Below are 20,838 nucleotides of genomic sequence, written 5' to 3' on the forward strand. Positions count from 1 at the left end.
TTAAAGGTTTTTCTATTTTTAGCTCTAGTGGCCCCTAAAAGGGGCCAAGTGACCCCATTTGAATAAACTTGATAGAAGACCTCACCAGGATGCTACAGACCAAATTTTGTGTTATTCTGACCAGTAGTTTTGGAGGAAAAGATGTTTAAGTAAAAATGTGGACAACGAACACCGGACCATCCACCCTATATGAATAGCTCAGCCTGAACCTTCAGTTCAGTTGAGCTAATGAGAAAAGTGTCATTTAACTCCACATTATGAAAAAAGAATCAATTCAAGAAAATGTTATTGTGATTTTCCTAGAGACTCCAATTATGAAAACATGCGCAAGGTCAGAATTTTTCAAATAAGTCTAGCAAAAAATAAAGAACACAACCCAACAATCTTTTTGTCTGCTGAATTTTCTTAGTATGCTCGAAAAATCTTGTACTAATCCGACTGAAAAAAAAATTGAGAAAATGTGCAGAAGTATCTCAATGCTGATCTTGATAAATTATATAATGTTAGCCTGTATCAGATAGGCCTCACAGATTAAAATCTTATCTGATGCTGGTTTTGCCTAAGTTTCTGAGTATTGCTGTACTTGATACAGTGTTCCTTTTCTCCATATAAAATTGTAAATAAAACATTTCATAATGTTACAATGACCTGTATACATTACTTCATCTTGAAATATGTATTTTCTAACAGTAAGTTTCATGTTGCATAATTTTGCATTAGATGTAAATTATGAAGTTGGGATTTTGTATGGATAATGATAATGAATAGTTTGGAGTTTTATATTTGTTTTGTCAGTTTAACACCATCTTTTCCAGAAGTATTTCAGTTATAAATGGCGGGTAGTTAAACTAAAAGGAGCTCCTGTATTTCAGTAATAAACCATAGTTTAACAGAGTTCCTTTATTCTGTGGCTGTCTGCAGTTAAACTTAGCAGAGCTGGTGTATTTCAGTTATATATGGCTATCATATTAGGCTTAGCAGAGTTCCTGTGTTTTAGTTATAAATGGCTTCCAGCATATTTAACCTTAGCACAGCTCTGGGGTGGCTGTCATTTAACCTTAGCAGCTAGAGGGCCTGCATTTATTAATATGAACAAGAACTCAGTGAATCTGAGGTGGGAGATTAACTTTGTCACAGAGAACATGGCACCTCAAGGTGGAATCAAATTTTTAAAGTGTTGTGGTATACCATTATTTAGCTAAATGGCTGGAGTTAAATTAGTCATAGGTGAAAGGTTTACAAAGTTCCTGACATTTACATATCTAGGGAAAGAGGAATGGTGTACTTGTACAGTGGAACAAATGCTAACAAAATGCAACAGCTTGCAAATTTAAGATCAAAACTTAAACTGATGTCATTGAATCTTTTATTTGTGGTTGTATCTGTCACATGAAAATTTGAATATAAAAGATTTCATTCAATAATCAGGCACTGACTCCTTAAATGCATTCAAAATAAGATCTATTGTACCTGGCAACACATGTTTTCTGAAGACAACAGAAGTTTTTGACATTTAGAAAATAAAACGCCACAAAGTTATTGATGCATTCACTATAAATTTCTGTAGGATCTTTTCATTCATGCTCTTCAACAACGTATAGGTGAAAATGCTATTAAAGACAGGACAAAAAACATAAATAATAAATTTTGAGCAACAATTTTTGGGGTCCTATAGTTCATAGAAACAATATTTCAATTCATTCAAAACATCCCAATAAGAAAGTAAATATTGTCACCCTCAAGGCTCAAGTGCATTACACTTGTTGAGTTAGCACATGTAGATTTCCTGTAATTTGATTGGACGAGATTTTAATCTGCCACGAGACATACACGAGTCAAGCAAACTTCACACTGAGATATTTAGATAAAATTTGATCAAAAACCACAATAATGCTTCAATATTGGCAGGTGATCTTTTTAAAGCAATTTGAAAACGTATTAAAAGTAAGCAAGCCCAATATGTAAATGTAATTTTCTGTAACTTTGGGCGAGAATTCACACTTGGCCAGCCACAGGTAGGCAGATGGGGGTAAAAAAGTCGCGTCAGATTTTTCGAGTGTCATGTACTCTACTTGTTGCTCATTGCAGCATATAAAATCTGCTGGTAAAGATAATTATTTTTGCAATTTTTAACTGAAATAATTCACCTGTAATACTCTTACATTTATACGCCAAAAAAAGGCAGGTGGTGAAATGTCAAAAAAGTCATTAAGTTTTTTTTTCTACTTGTCTGTCTCCACTGCAAGTGAGGATGATCTGAAACAACTTGATGAAGAGTCCAGCCAGCACCTACTGCTTAAAGTTGATTATAATTGCTGCTCTAAGAAGAGACACCGTCTTTGACAAGCCAGCACTTAATGAAGACAGGAATCTCATTGATAACAAAAGTGTTGCCCATCTGTAAAAAAAAAAATAAAATAAAAGAAGTCAAAGAAAAGTATCGTACTATAAACAACATGCACCAACACATAAAAAATAAGTATTTCAGAAAAATGTAGAAAAATATATTTTACAATAATGGCAGTAAGCTTTACACACTATAATATTATTAGGTACCTAGCCTTCTCATTCATAAAAATTGCCATAAATGAGACATGCAAACAAAGGGACAATAATGTTACTGTGTCAAGTAGCAGTCCTAACTGTATTATGTAATTTCAATAAACTTATCATAAATCACAAACTTTAATTCCAAAGATAATATCAACTAAAATGTTTTCTTTATCTTTGATTTTGTTTGAAAATGTCAATTTAGTCAATAACAGGTTCTATTCAAATTGTTGCTGAGTAACTGAAAACATTATCCCATACTGACAAAATTTGCACAATTTTTTTGCATCATATACCTTAATACATGTATGTCCTAGTCTGGCCTGCCCGGTTTGCTCAGTGATCTATAAATTTTTGAGGCCATGTGCACTGTGTATGATCTCAATGACAGAAGGGCATGTGTCTGAAGTCATTCATTCTTCACCCCTGATTCAAGTTAGGAAGTTGTCCAAAACTTGCAGGGAACAGGTCAGTACTGGTACAAAACCTAGGAACACAGGTCAGACCTATTATTATTGGTCTGTTATGTGGAAACATGTCCCAGAACACTGGTAACTTTGTTAGGTGGAAGCATGTCCAAGAAATCTGATACCTTGGTCTGTTAGGTGGAAGCATGTCCCAGAATGCTGATACCTTGGTCTGTTAGGTGGAAGCATGTCCCAGAATGCTGATACCTTTGTCTGTTAGGTGGAAGTATGTCCTATAACATTTATGCTTTGGTTTTTTTTTTTTGTTGGCAGCTTGTCCTAAATGCCCCTCTGCTTCAGCTTGAATATGTCTCTGAAATAGCGGGCAAAACTGTGACAGCATATCAATGACAATGGTAACTATGCACATTTTAAAAGCAACACATTGGCCTAACTATATCGTTTTTACACAATTAATGCAATATCATCATAATTTGTTTTTTTTCTTGTAAAACATGTTTGTACATGCTACAACATTATCTTACATCATTTTTTTATCATTGAACTATCACTGAACTAATCAAAGTGATTGCCTCCGGGGGCACTCGGCCTTTCCACCTGTAGGTTTGTTTACTGTGGTATATTTGTCATTTTTGGTTACCTGGTGTATGTTTATGTTACTATGCAAATTTTAATTCAACAGTTGCAACCATTTCAAATTTTCATAGAGAACAGGTGCACAACAAGGTTTTAAAATATGAGAAAGGCAGACAGTGATTTAGGCAAATGATTACAAATGTTCAAACATTTAAAGTTTTGATCAAATATCAAAACACAATAGCTGGGTGACATATGGCACACATTCTAAGCTATATCTTAAAAACCAGTAATTAAACAAGATAATATTATGTTCATTTGACACCATTTCTTTTTTTTTTTTAAAGGATAAAATTTACAATAATTTATGTTGTGTTAAATGAGATTTTTTTGTCAACTCATACTTCCTTAGGGGTTGCAGATGCTATCAGAAGGCCTCCACGTCTGAGTACTGTAAACTTGATTTTTAAAGCACATACTTTTGTTTTGTCAAAATTTTGTGAATTAGAAATTTTGAGTATGTTCGCGAGATTTAATATTCATGAAATAGTAAAAATGGTATCCTACTTGAATTTGAATTATACTACTAATGGTGAATATTTAACAGACGATTAATTTTCGCGAGATGTAGGGCCTCGCCAATATAGCGAAAATTAAACCCTAGCGAAAATTTCTGTTTTTGCTGTAGTTAAGTGGGTTTAAAACCTTACATGGGGTGTGGAACTCTTTCATGTGAGGAAGACATATATTTAGCTGGCTTGTGGAAGGTTGATGGTTCTTACCTAGGTGCAAGTCCATGCTTGAAATAAAGCTAGGAGCGGTACCTAGGATCTTCCTCAATGACATCAAAAGTTAGAACGTTGCCACATGACCCAAAACTGTGTCAGTGTGACAGTTAACCCAGACACAAACATGATTTTTTGCTTAATTAAGCCTGTTTGCTTCTGACTATGTTAGATGTTCATCCGCAAGTGGTTCATGAAAGACTTTTCTGTTTTAAGCTCTGCAATCTGGACATATTTAAGAAAAGACTATCTAAGTATACTACAGACCATATATGGGTAAAGATCTATCTAGCTGTACAGAAGGAGAAAAAATCCATTTTATATATTTTTTAATCTCTGGTGGCCCATAAATGCAACCAAGAGGATAATGAGATCCATACCAGGGTGCTAAAAATAAGGTTTGGTGTAATTTTGTCCAGCTGATTCTGGAAAGAGGTTTTAGGAAAATTCTAGATGATAGATTACAGGCCATTAACTTTTAGCCTGCTGTGATCTCTATTCAGCTAGTACCTTTTTAGGTAAATACCCCTTAGAATATGGTGCAGTTAGATGGTTATTTGCATTGATCTCTATTCAGCCAGTACCTTTTTTGGTAAATACCCCTTAGAATATGGTGCAGTCTGATGGGTGTTTGCATTGATCTCTATTCAGCCAGTACCTTTTTTGGTTAATTAGAATACTTATTAGAATACTTAATAATATGGCCCATGATTGGAGAATGACGTCCATATAGAAATTTAGCTGTCTTTATATAAAAAAATTAATAATAGGTAGTATGTAAGGTTATGATATTTTAAGTAGTTCCATAACAAACATTGTTAATGTAGTCTTTTCAAAAGCCATAGAGCTTGTATGTTATTATATTTATGTGATTTGTGGAATAACATATATGCCCATAAAAAAAAAACAAGAAAAAAAAAACAAAAAAACTTTTAGCCTGCTGGCAGCAAATGATATTGCCTCTGTGACCAGTGCAGGCTGATCATGGTCTGCACTGTTCGCTATTCAGTCAGTAAACTTCCACTAAACACCATTTGAATAATAAGTGGTGCAACCCAAATTGAATGATGGACCAGGCCATTTTAGAAATTTAGCAGGCTAAAGGTTAAAGACTGATCAGGGATCATCCACCTGTATTTACATCTCGCCCTATACCAGTGATTTAGGTGGTTTGGGTATTAAGTGAGTCCTTTTCACAAATGGAGCAAGTTAATGGTGATGCCTATGTTTGATGTATGAACACTAAAAAATCAAGGTACCCAAAAATGATTAAGCATATGCTATAACATTATATCTGAAATACATCCCTGCAGTCAAATTAAAATTCTTGATTTTCCAATTTACCCCCAACAGGGAGAAGCTAAACAATACTTCACCTACTCCTCGTAAACCAGCCAGCCTCTGTCCTCAATGATTGAAGGTACAGTGGGTAACCAATTACTTCTGTGTCCCATAAAGTGTTGAACATCACTGGTGCACCTGCCTTTTAGTCTGATTAAATTGTCCTTGAGGTTGAAGAGTGACAGCTAGCGTAATAATTGAGCAATTATCACAAAAACTTGTCCCCGAAAGTGTCCCCAACCTTTCTTCCAGTATCCCATGATGCTCAGCTTACAATCTGTTAGCCTGGTGAGATAATCACCCGTCATCAACAAGTCAAACACCCGAGTGCCCAGATGCACCCATTATTACTGTTGATTCTGAAACGGGACAAAACACAGTTCATTAAGTTTACTCCTACTTCATTAACTAACAATAACAAAAGCTAGACAAACAGATTATACATTACAGACTGGTATAGGACACTAAATTGGGCATGTCTGCAGCACATATGCATCTCATTTTGTTCATGCACATTAACTTTCATGTCATTCACTGATGTCCAGTCTGAGATAACTCAGTATAGGAACTTTAGGCACAATCTGATTTTTTCAGATATGGAAAACAAAATTGTCAAAACATCACCAGAAGGTTGCTTTGATATATTGAAATGATCTGACCAAATTTGGTGAACACCCATCAAGTGGACCATGTGATGAAGACATACAAGCATGCCTACACTATTAGCTAACAGTGAACTGCTAAAAAGCTGAAGAAAAAACACCAACGGTATGTAGAAGCATAAATTTTTGTAACATCAAATAATAGGATTGCCCTTAATTATTCAATAAAATAACATCCATTGGCATTGATTTTGTGCTTTTGGATGGTGGAGGATCAGACCACAGAAGCTACCTGCATCAATCAAGCTGGACAACATCCTAACAACGCAAACCAAAACAGGCTCAAGCTAAAACTGTAATTTTGTAAAAAAATTTTAGTATAACTAGATGTGTTTCCATAGGACACAGGTGCCCCCTGCTCTGTCAGTGTACATGGTTTCATGACTAGATAAAATATTTTTAAAAAAATATATGCAGCACAAACTGTTAATCACTATAAGTGTATTAGTCAATGACCATTACTGTGGCCTGGCTGAGTGAAGTTCCGAAGAGAACTCCCAGTGCATAGCGTAACAATTTTCTAATGTTTCAAAGTACATTTTAAGATGCATGGGACACAACTTTTATTACTTGACCAAGTCGTGGGCAATAACTCTGGTCTTGCAAAGTGAAATAAAAAAAACCAAAAAAACTCAGGTGCACAAATTCACATGCTGGATAATATTCCTGCATGTTTTCAATAGCCTTTTTGTGATGCATGCAACACAAACTTAGGTCCTTTATATGCATATTTTTGACTATGTCAAGGGCCATAACTCTTGTCTGGCTGTGTGAGATCCAAATTAAAAAACCAGTGGCACAACTTCACATGCTGAATAATAATCCTGTAACGTTTGATGACGCTGGTTCAGATATTATTTGAGATATGAACAACACAAATTTGGATGGACGGATGGGCAATGACAAATCAGTACTAGTGCTCCCCCCCACCCCTCCCCCCAAATTTTGGGAGCACAAAAATTTGGGGAAAATCTGAATATAGATAATTATATTAACTGACAAGATATCAACAACACATTGATATAACATTCAAAAGTATCTGTAAGTTAACAGTTTTTGCCAGTGCACCCAAAGAATAAACTCTTAAGCGCAAGCATAATGTAAGTAAATTAAAAGACAAAAGTCAAGTTTTATAGTTTTATATTTACTTTTTATATTCAAATGACATATTCATAATTTATCTTTGCTAGCTATTTTGGATTCATCCTTCCCATTTTTTACAGTAGCAATATTCAAATATTTTGTATCAAATACATATTGACTTGAACATATCATCATTATATCGATATTGCAATATACAGAATTAAGGGTCTAGCGACGTAGTCGCAGCCTGGTCTGGGATATAGACCAGGGACATCCAATATGAAAAATATAATTTTCATAAAAGGTTTACTGTTTTTAACCCTTAGCCTGCTGCAGGCGAATTTAACAGCCTTTGCAAACAGCTTGGAACCAGATCAGACGCCGATTAAATCGGCGTCTGATCAGGTTCCAAGCTGTTTGCTACTCTGACAATATTTCTTCCAATTTTGGAGCAAATTGAATGAACTTTACAATTTAAGCAGACGACATTCCCAGCAGACGACAGTTTATCTAGCATGCTAAAGGTTGAGAAAGTCTAATGATTAGCAACATACTTTTACCATACTCAGTCCTAGTAAATTAATTGAATTATTTGAATTATAATTAAATTAATAATGCATTAAATATTAAGTTGTTTTTGTTTTTATTTAATCATATTTTATTGCTTCTGAACACATAATACATAGCACATATACATTATAAGTAACAAAAGCAATTTAGCATTACTTAAAGATATCATGATATAGTAATTATAGGGATAAATAGTATAAATATTAAGTACAGTATTCTAATACTTTTAATATCTTGACTGTCATTTCATGCCGATTTTTCATTATATAGTTAAAGAACAAATTATTTTAAGACAACAAAATATCATTTCAACTTCCCACAGTTCTAACAGACAGCCAAGCACTACCCCAAGAAAGCAGTGTGTGACAGTGGGAAATATGCAAATTTATAACTTAAGTCTGTAATTTACAATCAGCAAAACAAGAAGATAGGGGGAGAGCTCAATAAAATACATAAAAACATAAAAACTACTCAACAGTATCATGTTCATTGAAAATTACAAGGCAAAAAAACTCTGGTCACATCTAGTTTTGACTGATGCAAAATAAGGTGCATGTTTTATAACCTGAATATTGTGAACAATTTATAAACTCTTTATTCACAACAGTCTCTCAACAGTTTATTGGTTCCTATAAAACCCTGATGCACTACCACCCTATAGTGATCTATGTACTGTAAAAGCACATATTTTCGTTGGGTCAAAATTTCACAAATTTAAAATCTGAGTACGCGTCTCAGGTTTAATATTCGCAAAATTGTTAAAATTGTATCATACTTGAATTTAGATTATTACTATAACCAATTGTGAATATTTATGCGAGGATTACTTTTCGCAAGATGTAGGACTTCGCGAATATAGCGAAAATTAAACACTCGCGAAAACAAATAATTACGTTACTTGACATATTATTGCATTAATTTTGTTTTTTTGCTCTGGTGTATTGGTGCCCTGCATTTAATGGTAGAAATCAACTACCATAATAGAATTTTAAAATGTTAGAGGAACACTACCATTGCTCTGTAAATTTTGTTTGTATCAATTAGTGACATAACCAGTTCACTTCAAGATGATTGGGTTTCAATCATGACATAAAGAAGTTACAAAATGAGTGAATTAAGGTATTGTGGATACAGGAAGTAGGGGTGTCAATGCCATTATGATGGCCCCTTGTGACCATCATCAATGTTTCAACAGATCCCTGAAGAGTACTTGCCAGTGAAAATTAGAATTTAAACAGGTGGTTCATTTCTCCTGGACTGCTTTTAATGAACTGACATATCTCACAGGTAGTTTTAACCCATACCCTGCTAAATTTCTATAATGAACTTGTCCATCCTTCAATTTGGACAGTACAATTAACTGTTAAAAGGGGTGCTTACCAAAATTAAACTGACTGAATGGCAAACAGTGCAGACCATGATCAGACTGCACAGTGCAGGCTGATCTTGGTCGGCACTGGTTGCAAAGGCAAAATCACTAGCTGCCAGCAGGCCAAGGATTAATGTGGCAAAGGAGCTTGGAGCCAGGTACCATCTACTAACATTTTAATATTCATTCACTATTCTGTGATATCTCAGCTGAATTCATTTGTGGATATCCCAAATTTTATGATATATTATTCATTCATTTATGGTTATCACAATCATTTATGGATATAATAAATTCCATTTATGATATGCATTATTTTTGGATATCATTAGATGCATTTTAAGACAGCATCAATGATTTATTATAAGTTATATATCATTTGATTACTATCTTAAATCATTTTATATTTAAGAAATAGTAAGTTCCCAAGAGTGGTTTATCGTAGAATTTTGAGTTCTTATGCGTAAGAATATATCAAGAAGGCCGTAGGCCTGAGTGATATATTGTTTCACATAAGAACGAAAAACTCAGGTTATTCTACGATAAATCACACTTGGGAACTTATTATTTCAATTCTAACACGACATACCAGTATCAACAATGTTAGAAAAAATGGTAACTACTTTTTATGACCGTTCTAAGCACCTGGATTGGATGACGTCATTGCGAGCGAGTGGTTTATTGCAGAATAACCGGAGATAGATTTTGCTCTACATGTATGTAGGTTATTTGCTGGTGGTGTTAGAATTTATGATATTTTTAATTCAATTTGATATTTTCTTTAATTTTTTATGATATCCATTAATGAATATTTGATATCATAAAATGAATTTAAGATATCATTATAAATCATAGAATTAAGGATGTTATATTAAATAGATCCATTCAGTGATACATGTATTATTAAATCTATAAATGGATATTAAATAAGCTAGAAATATAGATTTTTTTGGATATATCATAAAATGGACTATCGATTTTGTTAAATAATTAATTGTACAATAATACTATTACATACAAATGATTCATATCAATAAGTCAAATTAAAGATATCATAAAATGAGAGACATTTTTAGATATCCTTAAATGATTTATTAATTTAATTCCCACATACTGTAAAATGAATTTAGGATATCATTAAAATTAGGTATAAAAATACTCCCAAGATATCCAATATTCTATTTTGTGATATCCTTAAATCATTTTATGGTACTTTTAAATCATTTAAGGATATCACAAAATACAACTAGATGCTCATGGGCAAGTCGAGCCCACCATTTGTCCCCTAACTATGACCTTGACCTTTGAGATAGAGTCCATCTCATTGAGTTAAACATTCATGCCAAATATAAACAAGATTCCTCAATGCATGTCAAAGTTATGGGCCAGACAAGATCTGACATGACCTTTGACCTCCAACTGTGACCTTGACCTTTGAGGCTGGAACCTGGGGTTTGCACCTGACACTCTGTCTCACTGAGGTTAACATTCATGCCAAATATAAACAAGATTCCTTAATGCATGTCAAAGTTATGGGCCTGACAAGATCTAAAATTACATTTGACCTCCAACTGTGACCTTGACCTTTGAGATAGGAACCTTGGGTTTGCGCATTACACTCCATCTCACTGAGGTTAGCATTCATGCCAAATATAAACAAGATTGCTCCATGTATGTGAAAGTTATGGTCCCGACAAACAAATCCAGACGCACACACAGATGCGCGCATGCTCATATACCAAACTGCCATCTGGACAACTATGTCTTCGCTTCCGCAAGCAGGCTCGACAAAAAATGACACTCAAATTATTATCACCGGTAGTGATATCATGAAGTACCTATAGATTAGAATATTAGAAAATACATTTTAGGTGTCAAAGTATAATGAATAAATAGTAAAATATCACCCAATACATTAATCTGGAAAAATGCAAAACAATGCTTTGACCTCTATCCCTATGATACATTACTATGTTAACACTGATTTAGATGTTTGGCCATCTGGAGTAAAGATTATTTCATACAGATTTCTTTTTAAATATTGTAGCAACTGTTCCAATTCATTACTTTAAAAAGGACAAACTCATTCTACATTTTCAAACACAGTCCGATTTTTTCCTCCCTAATAATCTCCATAACACTACAGCCTCAAAAGCCAGTTTGCAATAGTTCCCTGCTGGACTGACCCTAATTACCTTTTAATTGAAAGTCATTAGTATGATTTCCCTGTAACAAATTCAGCCCCTTTCATCTACCCCATAAACAGGGGTCTGTGAAACTGTATGAAAAGGATTCCAATAATTTCACATTATTGCCCTAATTATTACAACCACCAGGTGATTAACCTAATGGATCAACATTGAACCCAAAGGATGTTTCAGTAATGTTTGAAATGTCACTCTTTCCCAGTACTGGTAATTTCATAAATGAAATCAGAGAATTTTTTATTCAGGATCACAAAATTTTACAAGATTTCAAATAACGTTCAAGTGTTCTACATAAATTAAGGTTGTATTTGAATTTTACACTTCAATGTAATTCAATTAAACACTAAAGCTCTACATTTAATCAAATCATTGTGCTTTTTTGTCATCATTTAAACTTTATTGTAACAAACCAAGAAATATTCAAATTAAAGTTTTCTTTACAATTCAGCCAGTACCTCTTTACATAAAATTCAAGCAAAAAGCAAATTCCATTATGTCTAATTGGCATATTTAAATTATTCTTTTTTATGGGAACAAATCAGCAATTTATCTCCATGAAAGCAAAGAAAAGATAATTGTAGACTTTGTCAAAATCTCTTACATATTGAAAAATTTATTTCAAATTAGGTGAAACCCACTCCTTTAAATTACAAAAAATCCTCAACAATTGTTGAAAGTGAAAGATTTAGATTCCAGATGTGGTGGCACCCAGGTATGTAATTTTCACAATTTGATAGAAAAGGTCACCCATGGTTTTGAAAATCTCACTTTTCATCTGACCTTTACCTACAGGTGGGAACACTTAAAATGTAATTCAAGAACTATCACTTACTGAAACTTGAATGTATTATCTAACAGTTCCCAGTGTCAATGAATAAATTCAGCTATGGGGCTTTCTCTTTCTGAATAAATTTGACTCCAGGACAAACAGAGAAATGACAAAATGAAATCTTAACAAAATTAATGAAACATATAAAATACCCAATTCATTTTCAATGTCACAGAAGATAACATTCTGAAATTATTAAAATTCTTTTTTTTCTTGAACCTACAAGAAGTGTCAGTCAGTATGATTAATCACATGTTAATGTCACCGAAGTGAAATACATGTGATTGCAATTAAAGCAATATATTTATATATATATATAATAATGCTTTTTTGTTAAATACTGTAATATCAGTAAAATAATTAAAAACTGCAGTATTTTCACTGTTTTAACACAGTGAAAATATCATTTAAATTTTTCACTGGTTTGGTTAAAAGATGAATGATAAATAATCAGAAATTGTTCCAAAATATGATATGTCATTACAGACCAAGAAGTGTAAAAATACCTAAACCAAGATAAAGATATACACTCTACTGTATTCAAATGTAAAAGAAATCTAGAAATTTCCTAGAATTTTTTAACTATTTAACCTTTAGCCTGCTACTGATTTTGCCTTTGCGACCAGTGCAGACCAAGATCAGCCTGCAGATCTGTGTTTTGAAAACAAAACCAATTTTCAAGCCCAAAAAGGGCAATAATTCAGCCAAAATACTTTACAGAGTTATGTATTCTTGGCCACAGATAGAGACGTGAGAGAGAACAAGAAGCCATATGTCAAACAGTTTACACAAAATATAAACTATGAAAAATAGTTTAATTCTATCCAGTTTGTTATGTTGTGTTGCCTAGTCTTTCTTTGGTACGAAAAACTTAACCAAGATTTGTAAGTTAAAAGTGGCCATAACTATTTGACGGAGTTATGTCATCTTGCCTAAAACTGGTGATGATGATGGTACACAAGTATTGAAGTTTCAAAGCTATATGTCAAAATGTTTTGTCAAAATGTGGAAGCTAGTATGAAGGTGTGACGCTGACCCGTTGTGAGTAAGACAGTTCTCCTTATTCTTCAAATAGTCAAGCTAAAAATGATCGACACAAATTACAAGTACATGTTGTTAAACTGTACATGACCAATATCACTAGCAAGTATTCTTTGCAAACTATAGTGAAGTCTTTGAAGAAAATTATGTAAATTACAGAAGTATAAATCATGTCCAGACTTCATCAGCTGTTCAAAAATCTCCCAGGGAGAACTTGTGGATACAAGACCCTTTTGACCCTCTTCAGTCATGCTGAATACCAGATCCTTTTGATCATCACAGACAAAGTGATATTACAATGTACATTATCACCTCATGTTCCCTCCAGGACATGCTGTTACACCTTGTTTTATGCCCATTCACAAATCATTGTGAAAATAGCATCATATAGTTTATGACCAAATTCCACATTAATTTTTACAATTTAATAAGGAAAGGTCAAACATTACTTGTAACCAGAAAAGGTCAAATACGACAACAGTTGATTGACAGTACTTTTTACAGCATAGTGGTGTTAGTGTGGGGGACCCAGCTGCTTACTCAAGGAGCTCATGGGCTCAAATCCCACTGCCTGAAACAAGAGCTGCTGTCTAATGACAGTATGCTCCACTGTTTGAAGCCCCACCCAATCCTAGCTTACGTACAACAGCTTAAGAAAAAAAATTCTAAGTTAAAAAAGGGGCATAACTTTATAAACTGTAAGTCAGAGATATGGCCCAAAACGATCATGTTATGATGCGGAAGATTTATATGAAGATTTTGAAAGCATTAAGTACAATGTTTACGAGACAGCTGCTTACCTACAGAATGTTCACTAAAATTTTCAAGTGGATATGTATCATTTTAGCAAACCTATAAGTCAGAGTTATCAAACCTGCCATGTAAAGTCATCTCTTGATGCCGCAGATGTTTATACAATTTGAAAACATTTTTTAAGTAGTTACTGAGGAACATGCTTTATACATGCAAAACTTTCTAAAATTTCTGTTAAAAAAGAGTCACAATTTTAAATTGTAGACATTAGTTATGTAACTTACAGTGTAAGTTTATCTCATAATACCAAAGGAATGTGTATGTAGTCTAGCTAGCTGAAAGCATTTGGCCAGGTAGCTTTTGAGAAATCTACTTGCTTGCAAACTTTTGTGATGTGGACAAGGATAAAAGGATGACAATGAAAGCTCTCGTATTTGAAAAAAACAAAAACGAGTTTCAAGTTTCCACAATTTCATATTTGAATTATCCTTACCCTGCTGAATTTCTAGAATGAACTTGTCCATCTTTCAATTTGGACAGTACCATTAACTGTTAAAAGGGGTGCTGACCAAAAGGATACTGACTGAATGGCGAACAGTGCAGACTATGATCAAACTGCACAGATGTGCAGGCTGATCTTGTTCTGCACTAGTCGCAAAGGCAGAATCACTTACTGCCAGCAGGCTAAGGGTTAATACAATATTTACAATCTTAGCTGAGACCAAAGATTACAGAATGTCCACAATTCCTCTAAAATCTAAGTTGAGCACCAATTTCCATCAAAAGGCACATTGTGCTTTGTTGTTGAGCTAAAAAGAGTTAAAGATGTAACAGCTGCAGCAGCATGGATTTGTGACAATGAATTGTTTATCAAAGAATTATGAAATCCTTACAAAACAGTTAATTATCTTCTTATTTCCATTTTTCAATCAATAGGAATTATGCTATATGTTGCTAATGTCTCAAAAAAATCCTTTACATTATCAGGGACTGTCCCAGCTGCCAATATTATAAAAAAATTACTGGGTCTCAAATTTTAATAAGCAGATTAGGTTTACAATAAATGTGATTACGTAAACATGTGGTGCCAAAATTTATTCATAGAATGTGGTATCCATGAGCAGAGTTTTTAAAACTGATATTGTATAATTATTATACATTTCACAACAGGCATTGAAACCTTGTGGTTTCTGTAATTTCACTCTGGCATTATATTACCCAATATTTAACATTTTAAAGGCTCATTCTTTCACCATAATTTATTGGGTTCAAGCTTCAAGAATAAGATAAAAAATCAAAGAATTTGAAAAAAAATCAATTTACAGTTACACTGTTTCTGAACTAATGGCAAAGCCCATCCCAAATCTTCCCACCTAAACACTGAATCTTAAGACTCGGTGTGTACAATAAGAACAGACAACCTCTTTTCTGTCGACCATGTCTTTTTTATTTGTGAGAAATCATATTTTCTAAACACATATTTTCTTGCATTCATCACATATTTCACTACCCTATTCTTCATTTGTCATACAATCTAGATTCTCTGATCATGAAACATTCTGTGGAACTTCGTTCACTCGAACTCGCGGGACAGGCAAAATTTGTTCGAGCATTGGTGGACAATATTCATTGAACTTCGAACAAAAAAGTGGTGCTCAAATTATTCGAGTTCCAGTGAATGAAGTTCAACTGTAATTTAAATGAACTAATATCTTAATTTAAATCCATATTTTTTTTTTTAAGAAAGCTTTAGTTTATATTGTTCCAAGGGATTCTACTCTTACTGTTTTATCTTTATATTATTATTCGTTTACCAAATAATCTGGAAATAACTTTAATAGATATAAAGTTTTTGCAACATCTTCAAACACTAATCCTACTTTCCCCGACAGACCAAAGTTAAAATTAAAAAGGTACCCCTGCTTACCTAAGTCTGGATTTGTAATTAAATAAAATTCATCACCATGGCAATCAAAGAAGTAAAATTGTCAATTAAGATTCCAGATTCTAATTCACCAGATGCTAATGCATGACTTCACAAGCCAACGAAATCTCAACAATTTTATGGTGTTTTGAGTTTTACAGGAATTTGATTTCAATAAAATTCTTTGGCCAATCTGTCCATCATCAGACTGTTTGCTTATGTCCATTTTATTTTCAATTCTGACAATAAATTACCTGCATTTCAACTTTTATTTTACAGCATGGCCATTAATAATGTATAATAACGTCCTAGCTACTCTACTCTATTACATATGGCATATGTTATGGAGAAGTTTGGTAACTTTAATTACACCAACAGATGCTGATGTGGGTAATCAATATCAAGGAAGAAAATCTATTGCAATTTATTTTATAAGAATTTATCTGGACATGTTTCCCCCAAGTTCTAATTTCTGTAAGTGACCCTTGTCCAAAAACAAATTAAAGTGGACAAAACAAACATTATATGGATCATCTATCTTTCATGGCAATTGGGCCTAGCCATGTCAAAGTTTGAAATGAAATCAAATTGAAAACTCACTCAGTGTGAAATAGAAATAAGAATAAATCAAACTTGACAGATGAAATGGACCTGTATTTAGCTATTTAAGCTGACCCCCTCCCATCCCTTTGTAAACTGAAGATCAAAAACTAAATAAACACAATAAGGGGAAACAAAACACTTGTTTTGTCACCTCGAAGTATCTGAGAGAACTGTTAAGTCTCAGGACAGCATGCTGTCGACAGTGCCATCAGAACACATGCTGTTGACAGTAGCTGTCCATATAATGTTTCATACACTCCAGTCACTTTTATCAAAAAATGTTTTCATTCTATCACTTCTTATGATTGTGTTTTTTACTAAAGTCTTTGGGTCAGAAAGTAATTCTGTCGCATTTGTGAGGACTTCAAAAACAAGTCACAAAATGAGCAAACATACTCCAAGAAATTTAAATGTGCTGCATTTATATAAATCACTGAAAGAATTTGTTCCAGACAGATTTTCCTAATGTGTTACTGTATATTATCATCTTTGTACAAGATATACAGGTATCAAATGCTAATTGAAGCCTGACTACCAACCATAAAACTCATATATTCTGATTAATTTTATTCTGACATAATTTAAAAATCTGATCATTGAAAAGGAATATCAAATATACATGAATGTTGTGACATCATTAAAATTTATTCTAACACGACCAGCAAATAACCTATATACATGTAGAGCAAAAGCTATCTCGGGTTATTCTGCAATAAACCAGTTGGCAATGCATGCAATGATGTCATCGAATCCAGGTGCACGGTTGTAAAAAGTAGTTACCATTTTTTCTAACACTGTTGATACTAGTATGTCGTGTTAGAATCTTTCATTCTTATAATGTGAAACAATATAAACCACTCAGGCATATGGCCTTCGTGATGTATTTTTATGCATAAGAACTCAAAACTTGGGTTATTTACGATACACCACCTTTGGGAACTTCTTATTTCTTAAATAATAAATAAACTGACCATAATTTTCAATCATAATTTTTTTAGTTTAATTCTATGTGCATGTACCATTGACATAATTATAAAACTTTGATATGCTGATGCCACACATTGTTTCTTATATTACAATCATCAGGGCACTCATTTGGCTGTTTTTGGGGCGGAATATGGGTACCATTCCCCTCATAAAATAATGTGTTTTTTTCCCCTTTATTGGAAGAAAATTCCCCTGATAACAGGTTGATATAAACCCTCTTTCAAGTTATATTTTAGTGCCTCTAAGGAATAGAACTGCTGCAATATAGTTACATTAGTTAAAAACGATTGAAAACAGTATCAATAAGTGTGAAAAGTAGTAACATATATATGACTAAAAACTTCCCCATTTTGCCTTTAAACGACAAAAAATTCCCCTTTCTAAGGGTATGGGTACCTATCCCCAAAAGTTGTCTAGTGCCCTGCAATCAGAGTTGCTCTACAGTGTTCTGAAATAACTATACATGTTTACTTGATCACACTTCAGGTATCATAAACCAAACTGCCAGGTTAGATCAGATTTAAACAAAATATTATCATACTGGATGCAAAAATAAAATGGTGATTGAATTTGAGCCATGATAACGCTTTAACATTAGATTATGAGAAATGCCTATTTTTGACAAGAATAAATGTAGATAAAGATTTAAGAAATAAGTTCATTATTAGGCAATTTTGAAGAAATTGTTGTTCAAGACTGTGTAACTGACTTCAACATTTAATAATATTTGATTTTAAAAAATGCTGGCTATGGACTTTGTAAGTCATTTATTGCAACAAGACCTTTTAGGACAATGATCACACTTCAGGTATCATAAACCAAACTGCCAGGTTAGATCAGATTTAAACAAAATATTATCATACTGGATGCAAAAATAAAATACTATAGCCATATTTCTTGAGTGTATTGTAGTTGTGTGTCATCTTGTTTAGCAGACCACAATGGAAAATGTCACTTCCTTAAGACTGGATTATTCAGAAATTAAGAAAATGTATTTAGGCAGACCACCTTTTTCAAAAATATTTATACATTAATCTTTGGCTGAACTCAGATAATTTGATTGAATTTAAAATGTGGTATTTTTGAACCTCAGAATTCAAGTTCCTTTCCCCTTTTGAATATATTTGTTCACATATAAGGTCATACAGCCCTGTAAAGCTTGTCTGAATTCTTGTACAGGTTATGATGAAGGAATTCTGAACAAAATGAAAATTTAGTAAATCAGGGGTCATAACTCCGATGCTTTTAGAGCAACCTTGTCAATTGATGAAACTGTCTAGGGTTTTGTGTGATGCCAAAGTTATGAAGGTTGCTTTAAAGAAATGAGATCAGTACGTGGTAATAACAGTACTGTATGCCTTTGTAATACAATACCAAAGAAGAAGCAAAAAAAAAAAAGCAATCTGTTTTGGACACTTTTGGTCAACATTTAATTTTAATCTATAAAAGATTATCAGTAAATTTCATGTTCAAAATACAATTGATTATTCATTCTTACACAAATATGAGTCCATAAAGATAATCTACTTTACAGGAGCCTGAAATTTTATCCATAAGACATAAAAGACTATAGAAATAACTTGGTGAAGTTACAAATGGTGTAATTAAATCAAAGGGACGTAACCACCGTAACACTACCGTACGGCGATGTTAAGCAAATGCATATACTATGGATAGAGAGACTACGGAAATAGATGTGGGAATTGTAGAATGTATTGTAACGGTAAAGGTAAATTTCAATTAGCGTCGCTTTAAAAAACAATGAACACAAGCTCTATAGAGCTTTGAGCGACCCTATTTAAAGAATAGTTAAAACCAGCTACCCATTTAGACCCTACTCAATAGCCTAAACACAAAAACAACTAACTGTTTGCTTGTGCAAAGTGATAATACTGAACAACAGTTTTAATGGAACCAACGGAAGAAAGCGCCATCAGCGCCCAGAGCTGCTTCTAAGCGCAGAGATCCACTACAATTAGTCTGCATACGATTGCAGTTCTGTGCTTATGTATCACGTTCTCATTACATCAAAAATACAAATTATTCTGACATACAAATGCCATGAAAGATGTGCAGCTTTCATCACAAGCCTTTATCCATATTCACAATTCCTTTCGAAATGATATATTGGCTACGATCATTATTCACTTATTCGCCACCCACTTGTCCTCGAAAACATGTCTGGAAAATTTAGTGAAAATGAGGAAAATGGATCATTTTGTTTGTTTGCGGTTTTGTTTTGTGGTTCAATAGTGAAACCAATACAAATTTATTATATGAAACTTACGATCTCACGTGAAAAAGGTCAACATCCCATACTGGAGAATTGATCTCACCTCAATAGCCCATTTCACAGGAACTTCGTGGCAAGTGAGTCAAAATCTGTGGCATCAACCGCTCAGCCATGGAGGACTAGCCACGCATACGTCAGATTAGATGATTCAAACCGCTGAAACTGCACGGGAATAGAATACCCGAGGGATACATTCTGGAACCATTTGCTACGCTACATTGTACGTCAAACTAGACTAGAATTAAAAAGTTTAATTTTCATATGCTAAACATGTGTTAAAAAGTATTGTTAATAATGCAACATCGAAATTTTTGGAACAAATGCATATCGCAGAGTGGTAAATACTGATAAAGAATCAGACCACTGTTTTTTTAATGCATCTAAATAATAGCTTTATTAATGGCTGTTCAATGGTTATTGTTTATCACAACTGAAAACGTTTGTGAAACTTTCCTGATGCAAACATATTTACTAAGGAGAAGTCACTTTGCAGGCGGTCAGTCGCATCTGAAAAACCTTTTTTTATTTTTTAAATAAAATTATGTTAGAGGTACGCAGGTTTCTTTTACTATCCGAGTTTAACTAATTCGACAAGTTCTCAGATAAACGTCACATTGCACGAAATACATTCCAGAAACAATTCTTGGTTAGGCACCCGTACCCCACCCCTGCAGAAACGGGAACCTCTCCAGCACCCCTACCACAGCTTGCCTTTTCCCCACCCCGCCTTTTACAAAATCTTGCCACTAAAATATCTTAACAACTTTTGAATTTATTGCCGACATTCAATAGCTTTCAAAAAACAAATAGTTTGCCAAAAGGAGGCAGTTACAAAAT

General features: G+C 33.5%; 1 long non-coding RNA gene across 3 annotated transcripts; it reads right to left on the bottom strand.

Annotated features, from left to right (window-relative positions):
* Positions 1 to 1,144: 1,144 nt before the first annotated feature.
* Positions 1,145 to 19,296, bottom strand: LOC123560334 (uncharacterized). Of its 3 annotated transcripts, none has more exons than XR_006688192.2 (4): positions 19,207 to 19,296; positions 5,720 to 6,039; positions 3,143 to 3,330; positions 1,145 to 2,398 (listed from the first exon to the last, which is right to left on the bottom strand). It is a non-coding gene; the product is annotated as an uncharacterized LOC123560334 (long non-coding RNA). The 3 variants fall into 3 exon arrangements; XR_006688193.2 differs by lacking the exon at positions 19,207 to 19,296 and adding an exon at positions 11,560 to 11,686; XR_008367386.1 differs by lacking the exon at positions 19,207 to 19,296 and adding an exon at positions 11,560 to 11,686 and having other exon boundaries at positions 5,716 to 6,039.
* Between the last annotated feature and the right edge of the window lie 1,542 nt (positions 19,297 to 20,838).

This window comes from Mercenaria mercenaria, chromosome 15 (assembly GCF_021730395.1).
Source record: "Mercenaria mercenaria strain notata chromosome 15, MADL_Memer_1, whole genome shotgun sequence".
Taxonomy (NCBI): domain Eukaryota; kingdom Metazoa; phylum Mollusca; class Bivalvia; order Venerida; family Veneridae; genus Mercenaria; species Mercenaria mercenaria.